This window comes from Chiloscyllium plagiosum, chromosome 23 (assembly GCF_004010195.1).
Source record: "Chiloscyllium plagiosum isolate BGI_BamShark_2017 chromosome 23, ASM401019v2, whole genome shotgun sequence".
Classification (NCBI taxonomy): Eukaryota; Metazoa; Chordata; class Chondrichthyes; order Orectolobiformes; family Hemiscylliidae; genus Chiloscyllium; species Chiloscyllium plagiosum.
The window spans coordinates 37,597,289-37,618,295 of record NC_057732.1 but is presented as its reverse complement, the minus strand read 5'-3'; the positions used below and the strand labels follow the sequence as shown (position 1 = coordinate 37,618,295).

At 40.1% G+C, this 21,007-nt stretch overlaps 1 long non-coding RNA gene across 1 annotated transcript in view; it reads left to right on the top strand.

Annotated features, from left to right (window-relative positions):
• The first annotated feature begins 7,130 nt into the window (after nucleotides 1-7,130).
• LOC122561509 overlaps nucleotides 7,131-21,007 on the top strand; it is a 53,385-nt gene continuing 39,508 nt past the window's right edge. The window contains exon 1 of the long non-coding RNA XR_006315020.1: nucleotides 7,131-7,165. This is a non-coding gene — a long non-coding RNA (uncharacterized LOC122561509). The remainder of the gene's footprint in view (nucleotides 7,166-21,007) is intronic.

The window sequence follows — 21,007 nt, the reverse complement described above, 5'->3', positions numbered from 1 at the left end:
CACACTGTTACTGGGAGACGTCCAGAATTACTTAAAGAAAGATTTGGAGTAAGGTGTCATCTGAGAGTCATCAAGTCTGTATGCTTTCTCCCATGGTTCTCATGTGGAAGAAAGATGGAAACATAAGGATCTGTATTCATTACTGGGCACTCAACGCAAAGACTCATAAGAATGCTTGTCCTCTAACTGAGGAAGCATTACAAATTCTCAAAGGTGCAAAATATTTCTGCAGTCTTGATTTCATCTATGGTTATCGCCAACTGCCCATTGTTAAACAAAATACTGAAAAGACACCATTCCAAGAGAGCACCAAGGGACTTATATACAAGAATGTTGCTTGGACTTTGTATTACCCTGGCCAGTGTTATGTATGATGGACCTTAATTTCCAATCCTTCCTTGTGTGTATAGACAATATACACATCTTTAGCTTAATATTTGAGAAGACCCTTGAAAGACTAGAACCATCTTAACCCACTTGTCACAGTTTAACATGAAAGTCAAACCAGAGAAGCATTAATTTTTTTCAGACAAAAGTATGTTATTTTGTGGACTTTCTTACCAAGGAATACATTATTCCAGTTAGAAAGGTGGCAAAACCTGAGCAGTAGAGGAATGGCCCTAGTCTAAGGCAGAGAAAGAACTTTGTGGATTTCTTAGTCCAACTGACTACTAAATGACGTTTGTGTAAAGCTATCCACAGATAACTGATGCATTCCTTCACGATTTAGTGAGGAAATCAGTGGATGCTAACAGAGTGGTGGGGGCTGATAAAGAATGTTTAACAAGTGTTGTTGCTTTACAGACTAAGAAGTTGGATTCCCATGTGCGGTTCCTTTGTAGCTTCAAGATGAAGCTTGTCTCATTTCTTGTCTTTAGCTACCCAGGTTTCCATCTCCCTTTCTACTGGAACACATTACCAGTCTCCTTGGCCTAGGAGCTGTGATGTCTCATGTTCAAGGGCAGAAGAAAGCAGAATTTATGTCAGTCGAACTCTTAAGCTGAATGAAAGAAATATGGAGAATTACTCCAGTATGAAACTCAAACTGTTAAGATTCAGGTAGTCTATTTTCTAGAGATGTTAGGATTGGTGTAGGTTTGATGTGTTCACCAACAACAGCCACTCAGCCATATTCAAATGTCTGCCAGGCCAGGAGCAACGGAGACCCTATGGGTCACTAAACTTGTTTTGATTCCAGATCTGGTGCAGGTCTAACAAATGCAATAAGAATGCTAGTGCCCTTAGTCAGAAGGCTGACCACAAGAAATAACCCATACCTGCCCTGGTGTAGGGGTCTGCAGCTGATGCCTTGCCATATTGCAAGCCAAAGTCGGTAGAGTTTTGGACAGTGCAGAAGGATGTTGCAGGTTACAGAGGGACATAGATAAGCTGCGGAGCTTGACTGAGAAATGGCAGATGGAGTTTCATGTGGAAAAGTGTGAGGTGATTCACTTTGGAAGGAGAAACAGAAATACAGAGTACTGGGCTAATGGTAAGATTCTCGGTAGTGTGGATGAGCAGAGAGATCTCGGTGTCCATGTGCATTGATCCCTGAAAGTTGTTCCCCAGGATGATAGGGTTGTTAAGAAGGTGTACAGTATGTTAGCTTTTGTTGGTAGAGGGATTGGTTTCAGAGCCATGAGGTCATGTTGCAACTATACAAAACTCTGGTGCGGCCACACTTGGAGTATGGCATACAGTTCTGGTTGCCGCATTGTAGGAAGAATGTGGAAGCATTGGAAAGGGTGCAGAGGAGATTTACCAGGATGTTGCCTGACATGGAGGAAATATCTTATGAGGAAAGGCTGAGGGACTTGAGGCTGTTTTTGGTTGAGAGAAGAAGTTTGAGAGGTGACTTAATAGAGACATACAAGATGATCACAGGATTACATAGGGTGGACAGAGAGAGCCTTTTTCCTCGGATGGTGATGGCTAGCACGAGGGGACATAGCTTTAAATTGAGGGGTGATAGATATAGGACAGTTGTCAGATGTAGGTTCTTTACTCTGAGAGTAGTAGAGCGTGGAAAGCCCTGCCTGCAATAGTAGTACACTCGCCAACTTTTAGGGCATTTAAATGGTCATCGGATAAACATATGAATGATAATGGAATGGTGTAGTTTAGATCGGCTTCAGATTGTTTTCACAGGCGGCACAGTGTTGAAGGTCCTGTACTGCGCTGTTAATGTTCTGTGTTCTATGTTCTATATTGATGCAGAAAATTCTCCTGAATGCAGTATAGAAAGACTTGATCCTTTCTGCACTTTACACTATTACTGTTCTTATTTATATTAAGATAATTAAAGTGCACTATTATAACTATGATATATTTTTCTCATACTCTCTAATTTCCTTGCAAATTTGTTCCTCCATATTTTTCCTCACTAGTTTGTGGCTTATATAACAATTCAGCAATGAAGTACTGAGTCACCAAATAGATTCTGTCCTTGATTCCTCTAGAACATATTTTCTTTTCAGTAATATAATATTCTCCTGAATCAATGTTGATACACTTCTTCTTTATTTCCTTCCATATCTTTTCTGGACATCTTGTATTTAGGAATGTCTTGTATCAAGTTCTATCCTATGCTGAGTCAGGTCTCCATTAACACTCTGACATCGTATTCCTCTATGGTTATCTGCACCTACAACTTTCCAATTTGTTTTCCACACTCTGCGTATAAACTAAATTTAGAGATTATTATTTTCCCTCTTACTCTGACTATTTCTAATATCTCACTATTTCAGGCAGCAAGGTGGCTCAGTGGTTAGCAATCCTGCCTCACAGCACCAGGGACCCAGGTTTGATTCCAGTCTTGGGTGACTGTCTGTGTGAAGTTTGCACATTGTCTCTGCGTTTGTGCAGGTTTCCTCCCACAGTCCAAAGATGTACAGGTTAGGTAGATTGGCCATGCTAAATTACGCATAATGTGCAGGCTAGGTGGATTAGCCATGGGAAATATGAGGGGTCGGTCTGGGTGGGAGGCTCTGTGGAGGAGTGGTGTGGGCTAAACGGCCTGCTTCCACACTGTGGCAATTCTATGCTTTCGTACTGTAGTATTCTCCATCCCTCTCAATTTTCTGTGCATCTTGACTTTCCTGTCTAATATTATCTGCTCATTCCCACATCTCTGCCTGATAAGTTTGAAACCTACCCTACAGCGCTAGCAAATCATCCTTAAGGAGAGTGGTCATGGTTCTGTTCACGTGTACCCTGTCCAGTCTGTATAGGTCCCTTTTCCCCAGAACTCATCCCAAAATCCCAGGAATCTCTTCCTTGAATCATCCCACCAGCCATTCAGTAATTTACTCCATCCTCCTACTTCTACACTCACGTATGGTTCTGGAAAAGATTATCATTGAGACCATGCTTGCTAATTGCTTTCCTAGCTTCATAACCATTCTCTGCAGGATGTTATCCCTTTGTCTACCTATGTGGATACTGATATGGACTCTAACCATTTGTTTCTTCCTGACACCCCTCAGTATGCTCTGCAGCTGCTGAATGACATCCTTGACTCTGACATCAAGGTAGTAACACAATGTTGTGCATTCACCTCAGCAGCTGCAGAGAGGCCTGTTTAGTCCCCTAACTGTTAAGTCTTCTATCATTATTGGCTTTCCAGCCTTCCCCTTACCTCCTTGGACTAGGCTCTGCTATATTGCACAAAATAATCCTCACTTTTACGAGTATTTAAAATGGAATCCTATTGCAAATAAGATGCACTCAGGGGATTCCTGCGCTTCCTTATTGGTTATCTTTGACTGCTTGATAGTCCCCTATTTGTTCCTTTCCTTTAAGCCTTTAAGCTGTGAGAAGACCACATCTACACATATGCTATCCACGAAACTGTCAGTCTAAAGTGCCAGTGATTCCAGTTGCTCAAGCTCTGAAGCCTGGAACTTGAGCTGCTGCACTGAAGTTCTTTTAGCTGTATTTATTTAGGACTAGAGAAATGTCCTGGAGATTCCACATAGAATAATATGCACATTATGGGTCCAAGCTACCCTGCCATACCTCTACTTATTAGACTATTAAACCTGTGATTTGAATAACAAAAGACTCATCAACTATTCATCAATCAACTGTTTCTCTTGAATTGACCACTTTATTTTACAGGAAGGTTTTTTGAAATACTTTTATTTGGCTCCCATTACACAAAAACATTCAATTATAATTTTTTTAACAAATTCAGAACCCTTTACCGTCATTATCTTTTCCTCTTTAATTTTAGCTATACTTAATTTGATTACTTAATTGAACACTGATTGTAAATTCTCAAATTGACATTAGTTGTTTGCTAATTAATTGATCTAGTACTAGTATGGATTAATTTAAGAAAATTATGTTTCTGGAGATGTGACTTCTTGTCTTGTGATGTCCCTTTGCAATATGTCTCTGCTTTTTACTGCTGCTCCTCTCCCCTGTTGCTTTTCTATTCCACTGCTGCTGGTGATTCCCACACTGCATTGAAAGCCTTCTTCTCTTGCTGTGCCTTGCTGTTCTGTCCTTTGTGCCATAATGGAGCAAGTGAATATTTAATGTGGTGGATGGTGTGCTAATTAAACAGGTTTCTTTGTCTTGGATAGTGCTAAGCTTTTTGATGAGTGCTGCTCCAGCCATCAACCAGGCACATCAAGAGTATTCCATCAAATTCCCATACAGTAGACAGGTTTTGGAAAGTCTGGAAGTGAGTCATTAGCCATAAAATACTCAGTCTCAGACCTTCTCTTATAGCTGCAGCACTTACAGATATTTTCCTAATTAATTTTTTAAGAGGTGGTTGGACACACCTCTAGAGGAGGCCTGCTTGGCTCAGAGTTAGGGACACTATCACTGCACCAGAAGATCTCTTCACACAGCATTTATATGATTGGTCTAGTTAGGTACCTGGTCAATGGTGACACCTGGAATGTCGATCGTAGGGGATTCCATGATGGTATTTTTTTTTAATGTGGGAGATGGTTACACTCACTCTTATTAGAATTGATCATTGCTGGCTATCAAGCCAACCATGAATGCTGTCTGGGTTTAATCACATGCAAACATGAGCTGCTCCATTATGAATGGAACTGAACACTGTGGGACCACCAATGATTATCCTTACTTCTGACTTTTTGATGGAGAAGCCATTTATGAAGCAATTGAAGTTGGTTGATCATGTAGATATTTTTAAGCAATCTGTTCAAACATGCCATAACACATCGCAGAGGCAAGCGTGACCTGAAACCAGATGTTCTGGCCACTGTCACTGTGGCACAGAGATAGTGATCGTGTATAATACCCCAAGGAGTTCCAACAACCAAAACCATTTCCTTCATGTTAAGGTTCTAACCAATATCGGTCTTTCCCCTTGTTCCCATTAAGTTCAATTTTACAAGCATCGGTGAGCAATTATTAGTTAACAAGTGCTGCTTGATAGTACTGTCAACAACCACTTCCATTAATATGCTGACGATTGAAAGTAGGCTGATGGGATGGTAAATTAACAGATTGGCTTTGTCCTGCTTTTTCTGGACAGGGAAGATCTGTGTAATTTTTCACCTGAGGTATCTGCCAACATTGTCATTATATTACAACAAATTGGCTCAAGGCAAAGTTAAAAATGTGTTGCAGGAAAAGCGCAGCAGGTCAGGCAGCATCCAAGGAGCAGGAGAATCGACGTTTCGGGCACATGCCTGCTGCGCTTTTCCAGCAACAAATTTTCGGCTCTGATCTCCAGCATCTGCAGTCCTCACTTTTTTCAAGGCAAAGTTAATTCTGAATGAGAAATCTTCATGGGCACAAACATATAGATACATAGGCTTGCAAGCACATACATACATACATATATATATAATTGCTCACTGACGCTCAGTTTAGTTCTGCCAGCTGCACTCCTGACGTCATTGCATCTTTCATTCAAACATGGATAAAAGAGCTGAATTCCAGAGGTAAGGTGAGAGAAAATGTCCTTGACATGAAGACGGAACTTTACTAAAGTGTCTCACCAAGGGCCTTTGTAAAATTGAACTTAGAGAGAATCAAGGGAAAAGCTCTTTGTTAGTAAGAGTCATAACTAGCACCAACAAAATGGTTCTGGTTGTTGGAAGTCCTTGGCGCAGGATACAAGATTAGCCAGAACTCTTATGATGCAGTGGCACTGACCTACCTCTGGCCCAGAAGGTCTGGGTTCAAGTCCCACCTGCCCCAGAGGAATGTCATTTATACTCTTTTAGAGTATCTCTGTATCCCTCTCCCACTAGTGTATTATTCTCTCTTTCCGTACAAGTTTCCATTCCTCTGCATCTCTCCCCCTTTCTTTGTATCATTCAGCATCTCTCAGTATCACTTTCCCTCTTCTCCCTTCTTGTGTCACTCTTTCTTTGTATTAATCTATCTGTATCACTCTTGCTCTTTTTGTGTACAATCCTCTCTGCCTCACTCCCCCTCCTTGTATTCTTTTCCTCTTGCTGAGTCACTCCCTTTCTTCCCTATGCTATTCTACTTTAATCTGTACCTACCCCCGTTTGTATCTCACCTCTTTCTCTGTATCTCTCTCCCTCTTTGTGTGTCTATATCTCTCTTCCTCTCTCAGTATTTCTTCTATCTCTTTGAATCACTCTTTCAATATCTCTCTCAGTATCTCTCCTATCTCTGTATCAGTCTTATTTATTTCCCTTTTACCGCAGGAGCTCCTTGACAGCGGGCGTTAAGCGGTATCTATTTTTATCCCAGTGGCGCTGTTTCTATCTTCAGTTATGGGGCACTTGTGAAACATATAGAAAAGCAACATATAGATCTTTCCCTCTATGCCTAAATCTGTGTATCATAGAAGGAAAGTTTTGTATTTGTTGAAATGTTCTGTCTTATAATCGTTTCTAAAAATAGCCAGCCTGGCTGTCCTTGACGGCTGAAATACTTGCTCATCTCTGCAGTCTGTAACCATCAAAAAAAAAGCCCCAATAGCTGGAGAAAGGCTGTGATACAAATAGTCTCCTTTGCTTTGAACTGATTTAATGTGTTGCTATTTATAAACTCGCGCGTTTCTAGGGGAAACCTAATGACGCAATGACGTCAATGCAGGTCAATTTCCAGCCTGGAGATTTGAGAGTTTTCTGTTCGACTGGATGTTGCAGTAGATTCTGAGGCAGAGACATGGACACTGAGTGCAACGGGATGAGAGGTGGGTGTTTTACATTCGCAACCTAATAAGGTTTGTTTTTTTAAAAAATTCTAATAAACACCTTTTTGAAAGGAACGTTTCTGATTTATAAGTGTTTTAAAGAAAATATTCTGCAATTTTAAACTGTTGGACACTATTTTTTTCAGTTGTTAAAATTTAATCGCAGCTTTTTACAGCAGTGGTTCTGTATTATTGATGTCTACAAGACAAATGTCCCAACTTCATAGGTTTATTTCACAGATGTATTGGAGAGCGCAGTGAAAAAAAGATGGCTTAAGGTTTGTTTAATAAATAGTCTGACTGAGGAAATTCTTAATCCAATCTTGTTATTTGCATACTTAAAAATGCAGGAATTTTATTTTAGCACCGGGTAAGTAGAGGGAGAGTTTCTTGATAATTGCACTGTTTGGCTGAACGATCGAACGTGTTTGTGTGTAGGTGCCTGTGCTCCTCTATGCGTGTGTTGGTGGTGGGTTGGGGAATCTGTGTGGGTGGGTTGAGGGGTTTACTTGCTAAAATTGCTGATCCTTCAAAATTTGCCTCTGTGCCCAAAAAGTCTCGCAAAAACGCGATAAAATGCAATGCCCAATTTCATACCTGTCACAGCCAGTCCCACCTCATATTAACAAACAGCACGATTACATTCATCAGCATTCAACTCATCCTGTTTTATTCCAGCTTCCACAATAGGGGCAACTGAGAGGGGAAACATTAACATCAATAAAATTGAGAAAACAACACGCCACAGTCTTAAGAATGATTCTTTCAGAACCTTGCCTCCAACTGTCACTGCATCTCCAGTGTATAAATCTTCAGAAAGATTTCTGTTGGCAAGTTAAATTTGTTCAGACAAATGTTTAGGGGAATATGAATGAATAATGAATGACATAAACAATGAAGAGACAATCGGCTTGTTTATACTTTGTGTCTAATTTCCACACAACTGATTTGATGTTTAGATTTCTAAATACGCCATGGCATTCTTAGTCCGCACTGGTGCTAAAATCTCAGTTAAAGGGTTAAATGTATTTTGATTAGAAAAAAAATTAACTTTATGTAATCATATGATACTCAGATGTATTAACTATTTGTAAAAGGATTGCCAATCATGATCAGTGAATCAAAATTATGGATTTCATCCAAATCCGTTCTGGTTTATTGCGTAAACTAGAGATTACTTGCAGTTTTTCTTTTGCATCGTGACAAATTACATGGACGGGTAATTTGAAATGTTTTTCTCCATTTGAACGAATGTTGGTGCCTGAGCTGATAACGTCGTGTAAAATGGAAGGAACATCACGACTGTGTTTTTTTTTTAAGGAAATGAATTTGGTGAGAAAACGTTCCAGAATTATTGCCTCGAATAGATTTGTAGGATGCAGAGCTGAAGCCACCTCCCTCCATCCCTTCCCTCCAACTCAACCTGGATCAAGGCACCTGCAAGAACGGCCTGGGGTTGTCTCCAATCATTATTTAGGGACTAGACACTACAGGACGTAGTAGGGTGTTGGTGTGAATTCAGCCAGTGGCCACGTAGTTACTGGAGCAGGAAGAGGGTCTCACCAGAGTCCTCTCCTCGGTAGGACTGATGCGGACACAGTCATTTTGAAGGTGCACTCTTCCTAATCAGGAGCAAGTGGAGAACGTCACTTACTCATACCTCCCTCAGTTCGACTGCTGTCTGCTCCCCACATTGGCCTGTTTTCCTCTGAATTGCGTCTGACTGAGTAAAGGAAAGGTATTGTTTTTACTAAAGCATCTCATTACAATAGACTGCGGTCTTTACACTATGTCGCCCCAAATTCAGAGATTAATGAATTGCGCCACCTCCAATGCAGTTACGGGTGGGATTGCAGGCCTGGTTCTTATATCAGGAACAGGAATTTTGATTTCTGCGGGTTACTCCAGGACTGAATACCCACCAATGAGGATCGCCTTCAAAACTCTACCTTCCATAGCTGTCCATTCATCACGAACTCATCTGCATTGCCCATTAACTGAATGTCCTCTGCCTGTGGTCTGGTGATCAACTGAGCCAAACAGATACTTGAGACGTTTTCCATTGAGTTGAGGGAAGGTTCACCCAGTCGCTACTCCTGGTCACTGCTTCACCATTACATTTGCGAGGTGAGAGCATGTAAAGCTCAAGTGAAGTCTGGAGTAGACATGACTGTGATATTCCTCATGGCCAAGCTCAACGCATACTCCAATATCCAGCAGCCATATTGCAGCATTCATATCCCATCACCAATTTCCTAACACCCATTTCCGAACACTCCTAACCCAGTACCCATTTCCCAACAGCTAGGCCTCTGCACCCATTCCCCAGCAACCATTCCCCAATACACATTCTTCAGCACTCATACCCAGCAACTGAAAATCAGCACAGTCACATCCCTGCACCCAATCCCCAGCGATGATATTCCAATTCTCAATGCCCACACTTCAATACCCAACTTCAAACCACAATATGCAATTTCCGTACCCAAAAGCAACACTGCTCAGTTTGATGGTAAGTCCACCCAGAAAGATTAGCGAAGATGCTACAAAATTTGGGTTGCCTCGAATTTTTAACACATTACTCCTGTGGAAAAAAGCCAATCCCTTGTTAAATTAAGGTTCTTCAAAGACATCTTATTCCCTGACTTAAGCCCTGTATTCAAAGCTATGAACAAAGAGGCAGACTAGCCTAAGATCCTCAACAGAGGAAGCAATCTTAGCCTAATGTTCTTCTAATCACAGTCATCATCAAAGAACTCTCAATTTCTAGCAAGGGACAGGGACTAACCAGCAGGTTAATTTTCTTTTCTCTAAGATTAATTTTTGCTCCAAATATCTTAACGATGTTGCCACACATCCTCACACTCCGCTTCCTGTAAAGACTCTATTCCATCCTCCCAGTTCCTCTATCTCTGCCACATCTATTTGAATTATGCCAACTTCAACAAGTGGGCCTCCAAAAGGCCCATCTTCTTTCTTAACTGAGGATTCTCCAACACCATAATTGACAGGGTGCACAGCTGGGTCCATCCCATCTCCTGCACTTGAACCCTCACACCCTTTATTCCCTCTCAAAACTGCGATAGAGTCCACCTTGTCCTCACCTACCAGGCTTCCAGCATTCACATCCAGAGGATCATTAGTCACCATTTTTGCCACATCTAGCGGGATACTATCACCAGACACTTATTCCCCACCACTCTGTTGTCAGCCTTTCGCACGGACCATTCTCTCTGGAATAATCTGGTCCACTCCTCCTTCACTCCCAACAACCCCCACAGCCACATGGTACCTTCCCCAGCAACCACAGAAGGCGTAACACCTGCCCATTTACTTCCTCTCCCCTCATTATCCAAGCACAACCTCCAAGTGCTCATTACCTGCTCTTCACTCAATCTCATCTACTGCATTCACTGCCTGCCATATGGAGTCCTCTACACTGGGGAAACGAAGCAGAGACTGGGTGACCATTTTGCAAAACACCCATGTTCTATCTGCAAAAAAGATCCCAAGCTTCCAGTTGCCTGCCAGTTCAACACACCACCTTGTTCTCTGGCCAACATCTCTGCCTCAGGCTTGCTGCAGTGCTCCAATGGAGTTCAGCACAAACCAGAAAAACAGCAGCTCATTTTCCAGTTGGGAATTCTGCAGCCTTCTGGACTCAATATTGCGTTCAACAAGTTTAGGGCTTAAGCTTCTCCCATCTCTTTATCCTAACCCAGGCCTTGTTATCACATGTTCTGCTATTGCACACAACCCATTGTTAGTCACTAACAGTCCCCATTAAAAGCTATTCATGCTCCTAGCCTGATTGTTATCAACTTCTTTGTCTGTCCAACTGTTCTTCTCTCTCTTTGGGCTCTATTTCCACTTATCATTTACTCCTTACCCCATCTTCTGCACAAAAACAACATTTTCCTAACTATCATCAGTTCTGCAGAAGACACTACCACTGAACCTGAAACATTAACTTGATTTCTCTCCACAGATGCTGCCAGATCTGCTGAGCTTTTCCAGAAATTTCTGTTTTTGGTTTTGTGTCTCAGCCATGTATCCAAACTTCTGTTGTGCACTTATTTACTGAGGGTCAATGGGCTATTTGACTACAAAGTCATCACTGACATGTCCAGTTTTGCCTTCACTGGATGTAGACACAACTTGGGTGTATGTAGGCTGAATATTTGTCCTTTGAGGTAATGCAATGGGGTTGACAACCAGGCATGATGTCTGGTTTACTTTTGGTTTAGGAATTGAAACTCTGGACTATATGGATCCATAGCAATTTTGTTTTAATCAATTGTTCCAATCAACTCATTGAGACATGTTATTATACACCTCTGGAGCAGGTGGGACTTGAGCATAGGTCACCCATCCCAGATATATGGGTGCTACATCTATGCCACATGGGGTCCTCCATAGCAGTAAAAGCTTTGCTATTTAACCTGTTTTTCAAATCAGTTTGTTCAGGATATAATTACATACTTCTGGACGTGGTGGGACTTGAACTAGGACATGCTGATCCAGGGGTAAAGACACTACCACTGTGCCACATAAGGACTCTCTTACAGCAATAAAGCTATTTCTTAGCATCTGAAACTGCTTCTTACTGGCCAAAAAAGAAAACAGTGAAATTCACCTCTGTATATTTTAGAGTTGCATAATTTGTCAGGAATACTTTTGTTGCATTCTTGAAGGGTTAATGGTGAAATATGGCAGGTGTTGGGGTAATAATTTCAAGAAGAGATTAACCCAGTATTTAAAAATAATAGAACAGAATAACTGAAATTAATAAAAAAACACAAACACTTGGATTTATACAGCAACCTTATCACTTCATCAAAATGTCTCAGAGCAATTTGTGCTGAATGAATTACTTCGAGATGCAATGACGTGTTATTGCAACCGAGGAATCCATTTTGCACACAAGTTCCTGCCAATAGCAATGACATAAATGATTAATGAGTTTGGTTGAATGGAAAATTAAAATATTGGGATTTTTAACATCCAACTGCTGGCACCTGAGTTAATGTCTCATGAGAAAGATAGCTCCTTTGACAGTTCAGCAATCCCTCATTACTGCACCGGAGTGTCAACTTCACATTATGTGCTCAAGTACTGATTTGGAAGTTGATGATTCAAAGAGGATAATGCTATCTGGTTTGCTAAGCAAAAGGAAAAAGAGAATGAAGGAGAATATTTGTCACAAAACTGGGTTCAGAGAAATTCTGTGTATGGTAAAAGGCAATTAATTTGAAGAATCCCACCCACTGGTAAGAGTTCAACCCAGCAACACAGTGTCTCAACATAATCCTTCAATCTCTTTCCTTTCTGAAAACTCAGCTGTCAAAATGTTATGGTTTTCACCCAGATATAAAATCCAGACTGTAATTTATTTTTATTCATTCTCAGGAAATAGATATTGCTGGCAAAGTTGACATTTGTTGCTAATCACTGATTGTCCATTGAGATGATTGGCATTCTTCTTGCAATACTGAAGTTCATGTGGTGAATATTCTTCAACAATGCTATTGGGTCATGCTAATCTAGCAGCAGTAATAGGTGGTTCTGTCCAATAAATGGCTTTAATTATAGCCAGACCTAGAGATTGGAACCTATAATCCTTCTTGTGCATATAAACTAAGATAAAATCACTTAGAACATAGAGGATAGAACATTACAGTGCAGTATAGGCCCTTCTGCCCTTGATGTTGCGCTGACATGTGAAACCAATCTAAAACCCATTTAACCTACAGTATTCCATTAGCATCCATATGTTTATCTAATTACCATTTAAATGCCCTTAGTGTTGGCATGTAACTACTGTTGTAGGCAGGGTATTCCACGCACTTACTACTCTCTGAGTAAAGAATCTACCTCTGACATCTGTCCTATAACTATCACCCCTCAATTTAAACTGTGTCCCCTCGTGCTAGCCATCATCATCCGAGGAAAAAAGCTCTCACTGTCCACACTACCTAATCTTCTGAGCATCTTGTATGTCTCTATTAAGTCACCTCTCAACCTTCTTCAATGAAAACAGGCACAAGTCCCTCAGCCTTTCTTCATTAGACCTTCCCTCCATACCAGGCAACATCCTGGTAAATCTCCTCTGCATCCTTTCCAGTGCTTCCACATCTTTCCTATAATGCGGTGACCAGAACTGTACGCAATACTCTAAGTACGGCCGCACCAGAGTTTTGTACAGCTACAACATGACCTCATGGCTCCGAAACACAATCCCTCTACCAATAAAAGGTAGGATACTGTACGTCTACTTAACAACTCTATCAATCTGGGTGGCAACTTTCTGGGATCTATGCACATGGACACCGAGATCTCTCTGCTCATCCACACTACCGAGAATCTTACCATTTGCCCTTTATTCCTGTTACTCCTTCCAAAGTGAATCACCTCACACTTTTCCACATTAAACACATTTCCCACCTCTCAGCCCAGCTCTGCAGCTTATCTATGTCCCTCTGTAACCTGCAACATCCTCCACACTGTTCACAACTCCACCAACTTTAGCATCATCTGCAAATTTACTAACCCATCCTTCTAAGCCATCATCTAGGTCAGTAATAAAAATGACAAACAGCAGTGGCCCCAAAGAAACCTTGTGGTACACCACTAGTAACTGAAGTCCAGGATGAACATTTTCCATCAACCACCAACCTCTTCTTACAACTAGTCAATTTCTGATCCAAACTGCCAAATCACACTCAATCTCATGCCTCCATATTTTCTGCAATGGCCTACCATGGGGAACCTTATCAAGCGCCTTACTGAAATCCATATATATCACATCAACAGCTTTACTCTCATACACATGTTTGATCACCTTCTCAAAGAACTCAATAAGGTTTGTGAGGCATGACCTACCCTACATAAAACCGTGTTGACTATCCCTAATCAAATTATGCCTTTCCAGATGATTAGAAATCCTATCTCTTATAATCCTTTCCAAAACTTTGCCCAGAACAGAAGTAAGGGTCACTAGTCTATAATTACCAGGTTGTCTCTACTCCCCTTCTGAACAAAGTGACATTTGCTATCCTCCAGTCTTCTGACACTATTCCTGTAGACAACGATGACATAAAGATCAACATCAATGTCTCTGCAACCTCCTCTCTAGCTTCCCAGGGAATCCTAGGATAAATCCCATCTGGCCCAAGGAACGAATCTTTTTTCACACTTTCCAGAATTGCTAACACTTCCTCCTTATGAACCTCAAACCCATCTAGTCTAATAGCCGGTATTCTCCTCAACATTGTCTTTTTCCAGTGTGAATACTGATGAAAAATATTCATTTATCATCTCTCCTATCTTTTCAGACTCCATGCTCAACTTCCCACTACTGTCCTTGACTGGCACTAATCTTACCTTAGTCATTCTTTTATTCCTGACATACTGATAGAAAGCTTTAGGGTTTTCCTTGATCCTGCCTGCCAAAGACTTCTCATGTCCCTCCTGGTTCTTCTTAGCTCTCTCTTTAGGTCCTTCCTGGCTAACTTGTAACTCTCATGCACCCTAACATGTGTTATCTTGTATGTTCTATTGCCCCTCTGAAAGGCAAACTAAAAAGCATACAGTTGTGATTAGCCATGACCACAAACAAATAAATTAGCTTACATGACATTTAATATCCATACTTGGACACTGCACAGCCACGCCCCAACATACTGCACCCATGCCCCAACATTCAATACATATCACCTATATTCCAAAGCCCAACATTTAAGGTAACTTGATACCTATATCCAATACCAACACTCATACCCCAACAACAAATACACAGCCCCATACCCTAATATTTGTATTGCAACACACCAAACCAAACACCTATATATGCCACTACCTAACACCAAACATTTAACACATGTACACACATCTCAAGACCACATACCCATAATTCAACATCCCAAGCCTCAAAACCCAAGATATACAGGCTGTTAAATGGTTCTCTAAACAAATAAATTATGGCATGATTGAGTCAGAAGCACTGATAAAAATAATAGTTTAAAGATTTTTAAAAAAGGAACAGAGCCGGGTTCAAGTCTCAAACTGATGTAGATATTCCTGGTGAAGGGCATACTAAGATAAAGTAGTTGCAAAACTGGTGAGAATTGTATTTAAACTGTGTGAGAATGATATAACATTGCAGGAGATCAGATTTGGTAACCTTGTTGAAAGATGAATTTTATACATTAAGACAAGTGGTACAAGAAATGAATTACAAACACAACTACAGCTTAAAGGGTTTGATATGATGGACATTACTGAGACATTTCTATAAGGTGATAATAACTGGGACTTAAAAAATATGTATTTTTAGAAAGGATAAGGAGAGGTATGGGGTAACTGTATTGATTAAATATATTATTACAGCATTAAATGTAGGAAAGGAAAAGCAATCAGTGGACACTACGATTAAAATTGAGAAATAAGGGAGAATAAATATATCTTTAATGGAAGCTGTCTACTGGCCGTCTGTTTGAAGCAATGAAGTCACAGAAGCAAATTGGTTCAGCGATTAGAGACATTTATAGCAAAAATAAAGTTGTTTCAATGAGTGGTTTTAACATTCATAAAAATTGGCAAGAGCAGAGTGACCTATGTCAGAAATATAATGAATTTCTTAATTGCATGGCTTGTTAGGGATGGAAGGAGTGAGGGGTGTAAGGTTACAGATTGTGGTTAAATACGATTCTGAAACTGCTTGGATGACCAGTTTTAAGCTGCTAGATCAAATCTAATTCAGTCTTTTAAGCACAATGGTAGTGCCACATGAAATGATGAGGTGTGTCCTCAGTATGATAATGGTACATTATTTCCAGATGATGGATGCAGCTTTCACTTGTACCAATACTATTATGGACAGATGTCTGTGACAGGTCGAATGATGAGGAGGTGGTCAAGTAAGTTAGGAATATAGGAACATTGGAGTATTCCATTCGGCCCCTCAAGCCTGCTCCACCATTCTAGATCATGGCTAATCATTTGCTTAAATGTCATTTTCCAGCACTAACCCCATATCTCTTGATGTCATGAGTATTAACAAATCTATCAATTTCTATCTTGAATATGCTCAATGGATTAGCTTCCACAGCCCCAGGGTGGAGAATTCCAAAGATTCATCTACTGCTGATTGAAGAAACTCCTCCTTTTCTCAGTCGTAACTGGGGTTGTATCTTATTCTGTGTTGCGTATTGCAAGAATCCCCTCCCCTCCCCTCAACCAGGGGCACCATCCTTTCCTACCTAGCCCTTTAAGAATGAAGATTCAATGAGTTCACCTCTCATTCTTCTAAATGTTAGATAATAGAGGGCAAGTCTCCTGAATCTTTAATCATAGCACAGTTCTGCCATTCCAGAAATTAGTTTGGTGACCCTCTGCTGCACTCCTCTTGTTGAACATGCATCCTTCCTTACGTAAGGGAACAAAACTGTGCACAATATTCCAGGTACAATTCCTATGCAATTGAAGAAAGACAACTTTAGTCCTGACTCAGATATTCTTGAGATGGGGACAAAATACCATATTGCCTTCTTAATTCCTTACAGCAATGTATATTAGCTTCCAGTGATTTATGAACAGGGACAACAAAGTCTCTTCAGACATCAATATTTCCCAGTCCCTCACCATTTAAGAAATGCTGTATACCTCCGACCAAATTGGAAAACCTCACATTTATTTACACTATATTCGATCTGCCACATTCTCGACTAACCACTAAGTCTGTCCAAATTCCCTTGAAGCCAGTTTGCATCATCCTCACAACATGCATTCCCACCTACTTAAGTGTTATTAGCAAACTTGTAAATACTGCATTTTCTACAACATCCATATCTTTGAAATAGATTGTGAACAGCTGGCCCTAAGCACTGATCCTTGCTGTACCCACTAGTTACAGTCTTCCAATTTGAGAATGAGCCACTTATTTCTTTTTTTTTCTGTTAACCAATTCTGAATCCATGCCAGTATATTACTCCCTATCCTATATGCCCTAGTTTTATTTATAAACCTAAATGTGGGACATTATTGAAAATGTTCTGAAAATCCAAATACATCACATCCACTAGTTCGCCTTATCTACTCTGCAAGAAACATCTTCAGAAAAGCTCTCATAGACTTCTTACGCTTGATTTTCCTTTTATAACTCTATGTTGAATCTTCCCAAGCAGATCGTTATTTCAAAGTGTCTAAATATGATGTCCTTTATTGTAGATTCCAGTATTCTATGCTAAAATGTCTATAGCTCCCTATTTTCACTATCCCCCCTTGCTCACATAGTGGGATTACATTGCAATCTTCTATTTGGCAGGGGCCATTCCAGATTGTAGAGGACTTTGAAAGATGCTAACAAATGAATTCACTACCAATATGCTACTTTTTTCAACACAAACAAATCTGGGATATTGATCAAGGGATTTGTCTGATATTAGTCCCACTAATTTCTCCAACATAACTTTTCCACTAATACCAATTACTTTCAGTTCCTCATTCTCATGAGTTCTTTATATCTGTTTTCTATTTCTGAGAGGTTTCTTATATCTTCCTCAGTGAAGGTGGATATAAAGTAATTATTTAGCTTCTTAGCCATTCCCTTAATTTCTGTTATACATTCTCTTCACTCTGCCTATAACAGACCCATATCTGTCTATGGTACTGTTTTCCTTTTTATGGATCCATAGAAGCTTTACACTCTATTTTTATTATTCTTATTAGGCTAAATTCATATTCTAGTCTGCTTCTTTTGTAAGTTTCTTGTCCTCCTTTGCTGAATGCTAAAAATCTCTCCCTACTTTTATGGCAACTTCTTAAACCTCCTCTTTTAACCTAATATATTTTTTAACTGTTTTTGTTCGCCACATTTGGAGCCTGTGACCAGGTAAGTGTCATATGTCTTGCCACAGGGACTGGAGGGAAGATCACGGGCAGGGAGGTATCAGGATCTGGTTGGAAAGACCCTCGTTGGGAAAGGTAGCCTTAGAGGGAGATGCCTTCAATTTATTTCTGTCCAAGGCTCAATACTGTGTGGGGAAATTTGCTGTGCTTTCCCTGTCCTTAATCTCCTCCACTAGCTATTAATTGGCCACTTAAGGACCTCACTTTGTCTGAAGCTGATGAGTCACCCTCTGTTTTGCCTGTCCCCTGTAAAATGTCAGACAGTTTGGGGACAGATTGAACTATCTCCACCACCCTCTAAGGCAATGCAATCCAGATCCTAATCACACATGTGTAAAAATAAATTCTCACGTCGCCTTTATTTCTTTTTCTAATCAGCTTAAAACATTGTCTTTTGGTTTTTAATACATCTGCAAAAGGGAACAGTTTCTCTCCATTTACTCCATCTAGACCTCTCATGATAGCCAGCTCACTGAGTGTTACAAAGCTATGCTTAGCGATGGACATTGAAGCCCCCCCCTCCAACTTAAGTCTGCCCTTCCTGTCCATATTTCCTCCAAGTAGTACTGAATAATCCTGTTTATTCATCAGCTGTGGGAGGTGGCACTCTGGAATAAACCTTACTTGCAATAAATCTTTCTTAAAGCACCCCTGTATCCCTTTGCAATTGAGCCACATTCCGAACAACATAGGCTGTACTGTGATTCGGCCTTCATCTCACTCTGCTGCATTCCCACACTGAAAGTTCTCCTTACTAGCCACGTCCTGCCACCATTTTTAAAGGACAAATCTCCACAAAAGTCCAGCCTAAAATACTTTATTGTGAAAGTTAATTGTTTTTAATATCCTCATTGATGGCTAGAATGCTATTTCCACAGACAATGCCTTCCTTGGGATTCAGTTTCAGAGTGCAACCTCCCACAGCTGATGAATAAACACAATTATTCTAATCCACAATGATTGAACTTGAAAATGGAAAGATATCACACTAATGCAATACGAATTTATTTACTGTAATGTAAGAATAAGAAGAGGCCGTTCAGGCCCTCAAACTTGTTTTGCCATGACTGATCTTCAATCTCAACTTTACTTCTCATCTGATCCTCTAATCCCTTGGTGGCCTCATAATACAAAAATCTATTGATCTCAGTCTTGAATATGCTTAATGCCTGAGTATCCACAATCCTCTAGGGTAAATAAATTTCAAAGATTCACCACTTTTTGTGTGAAACAAATCCTCATCTCATTCTGAAATGTCTATCCCCTTACCCTGCTCCAAGTTCCAGACTCGCCATCCAGAGAAAAGAACGTGCCAACATTTACCCTCTCAAGCACTCTCAAGATCTAGGTGCTTCAGGAAGATCATGCATCAGTCTTCTAAACCTTAAGGAATCTTGGCCCATGTCCTTACATTAGTATTGCTTTGTACCTATATTCACTGTACCTGCTTTTGTTTCTTATCCCGCAGTACCTTTACCTGGAGAAAATTGATAAATCTCAGTTTTGAAATGTTTAATTAAGCCAATCTCAATAACATTTGTCTGAGACAGTTTTTGATTTCCACTAGTCAAAAACAGTGCTTCCTGACATCACGACTGAATGGCCAAACTCTAATTATAAGATTATGCTTATTCATTCTGGACACACCTACCAGAAGAAATCATTTCTTTCTATTTACCCTATCACCTCCTGTAATCATTTTAAGCATCTCAATTAGAATAGTCATTAATATGTTGTACTCAGTTGAACACAAAACGAGTCTATATGACCTGCTCTCCCACTTTGACCATTTCATCCTTTATATCATTCTGGGAGATCTACGCTGCACTGTCTTCAAACCCAGTCTATCTTTCTTAAGGACTGAATGCCGTACTCAAAATAGGGTCTAAACAGAGCTTTGAATAACTATTCTACAGCTTTCACCCCTTTGTATCCCAGCCATTTTACTTAAAGGCAAATGTTCCATCATACATTTAAATCTTATCCTTTTTGTATCAGTCTGCTATCTCTTAGCAGTTTCTATACAGATTCCTAAACCTTTCTGCTGACCCACAGCTCTTAACTTCTAATCTTTAGAAACTGCTCTAATCTCTCTGTATTAGATTTAAGGTGCATCAGCTTATATTTAATTTTATTTGCCACATTTTGCCGACTCACTTAATCAATGTCCTTTTGCAATTTGTTGCTTCTGTGCACACCACCAAGATGCCACCTGAATGATTACAGTCCATCAACTGGAATATATGACTCATTATTATTTTGTCCAAGTAATTTACAAGATAGTGAAAAGCTGAGTAAGATCACTGTGGCTCACTGCCAGTCACATCCTGCCATATGGAGCGTACTACCATGATCCCTAATCTTAGTCCTGGGGTTCCCAAAATTGCGAGATTCAAAAATCTCAGTCCCATTTCCAACAAATCTAACTTTTCCTTCAAAAGCAAGTGGCTGTGGGATGTTGTTAAGGATGGATGGGGGGAAGCGGGGTGCTGTTGCTTAATTCAGGAGGGAAGTCCAAACTCAAGTCCAAATCTAAAGAGGGTTTCAAGACTATGTTCAAATAGACACAATTTTGACTAAAGCAAGAACTTTAATCCACAGAGTGGAAGTAACAAATTTATCAGATAAATACTCTTGAAGCAAGGATACAGTCTGGATAAATGTTATAGTGTAGTTATTTAAATTTTAGCTCTTGAAAAATGTAAAACATAGGCTGTAGGCATCAGTGACATCAAACAAAAACACTGTTCCAGTTGTTTCAACAGCTATTTGTTAACATTTCTCTAAGGGCTCTGTACTTGGCTGATTTCTAAAATCTACAATGAGCTCAGTAAAGAGCCAACAGTTCAGTTTACAGTTTTATTGATACTTATTTTAGGAGATTAATTATTTCAGATTAGAAGAGTTAAATGGGCTTTCAAAATGTTTTTTTTA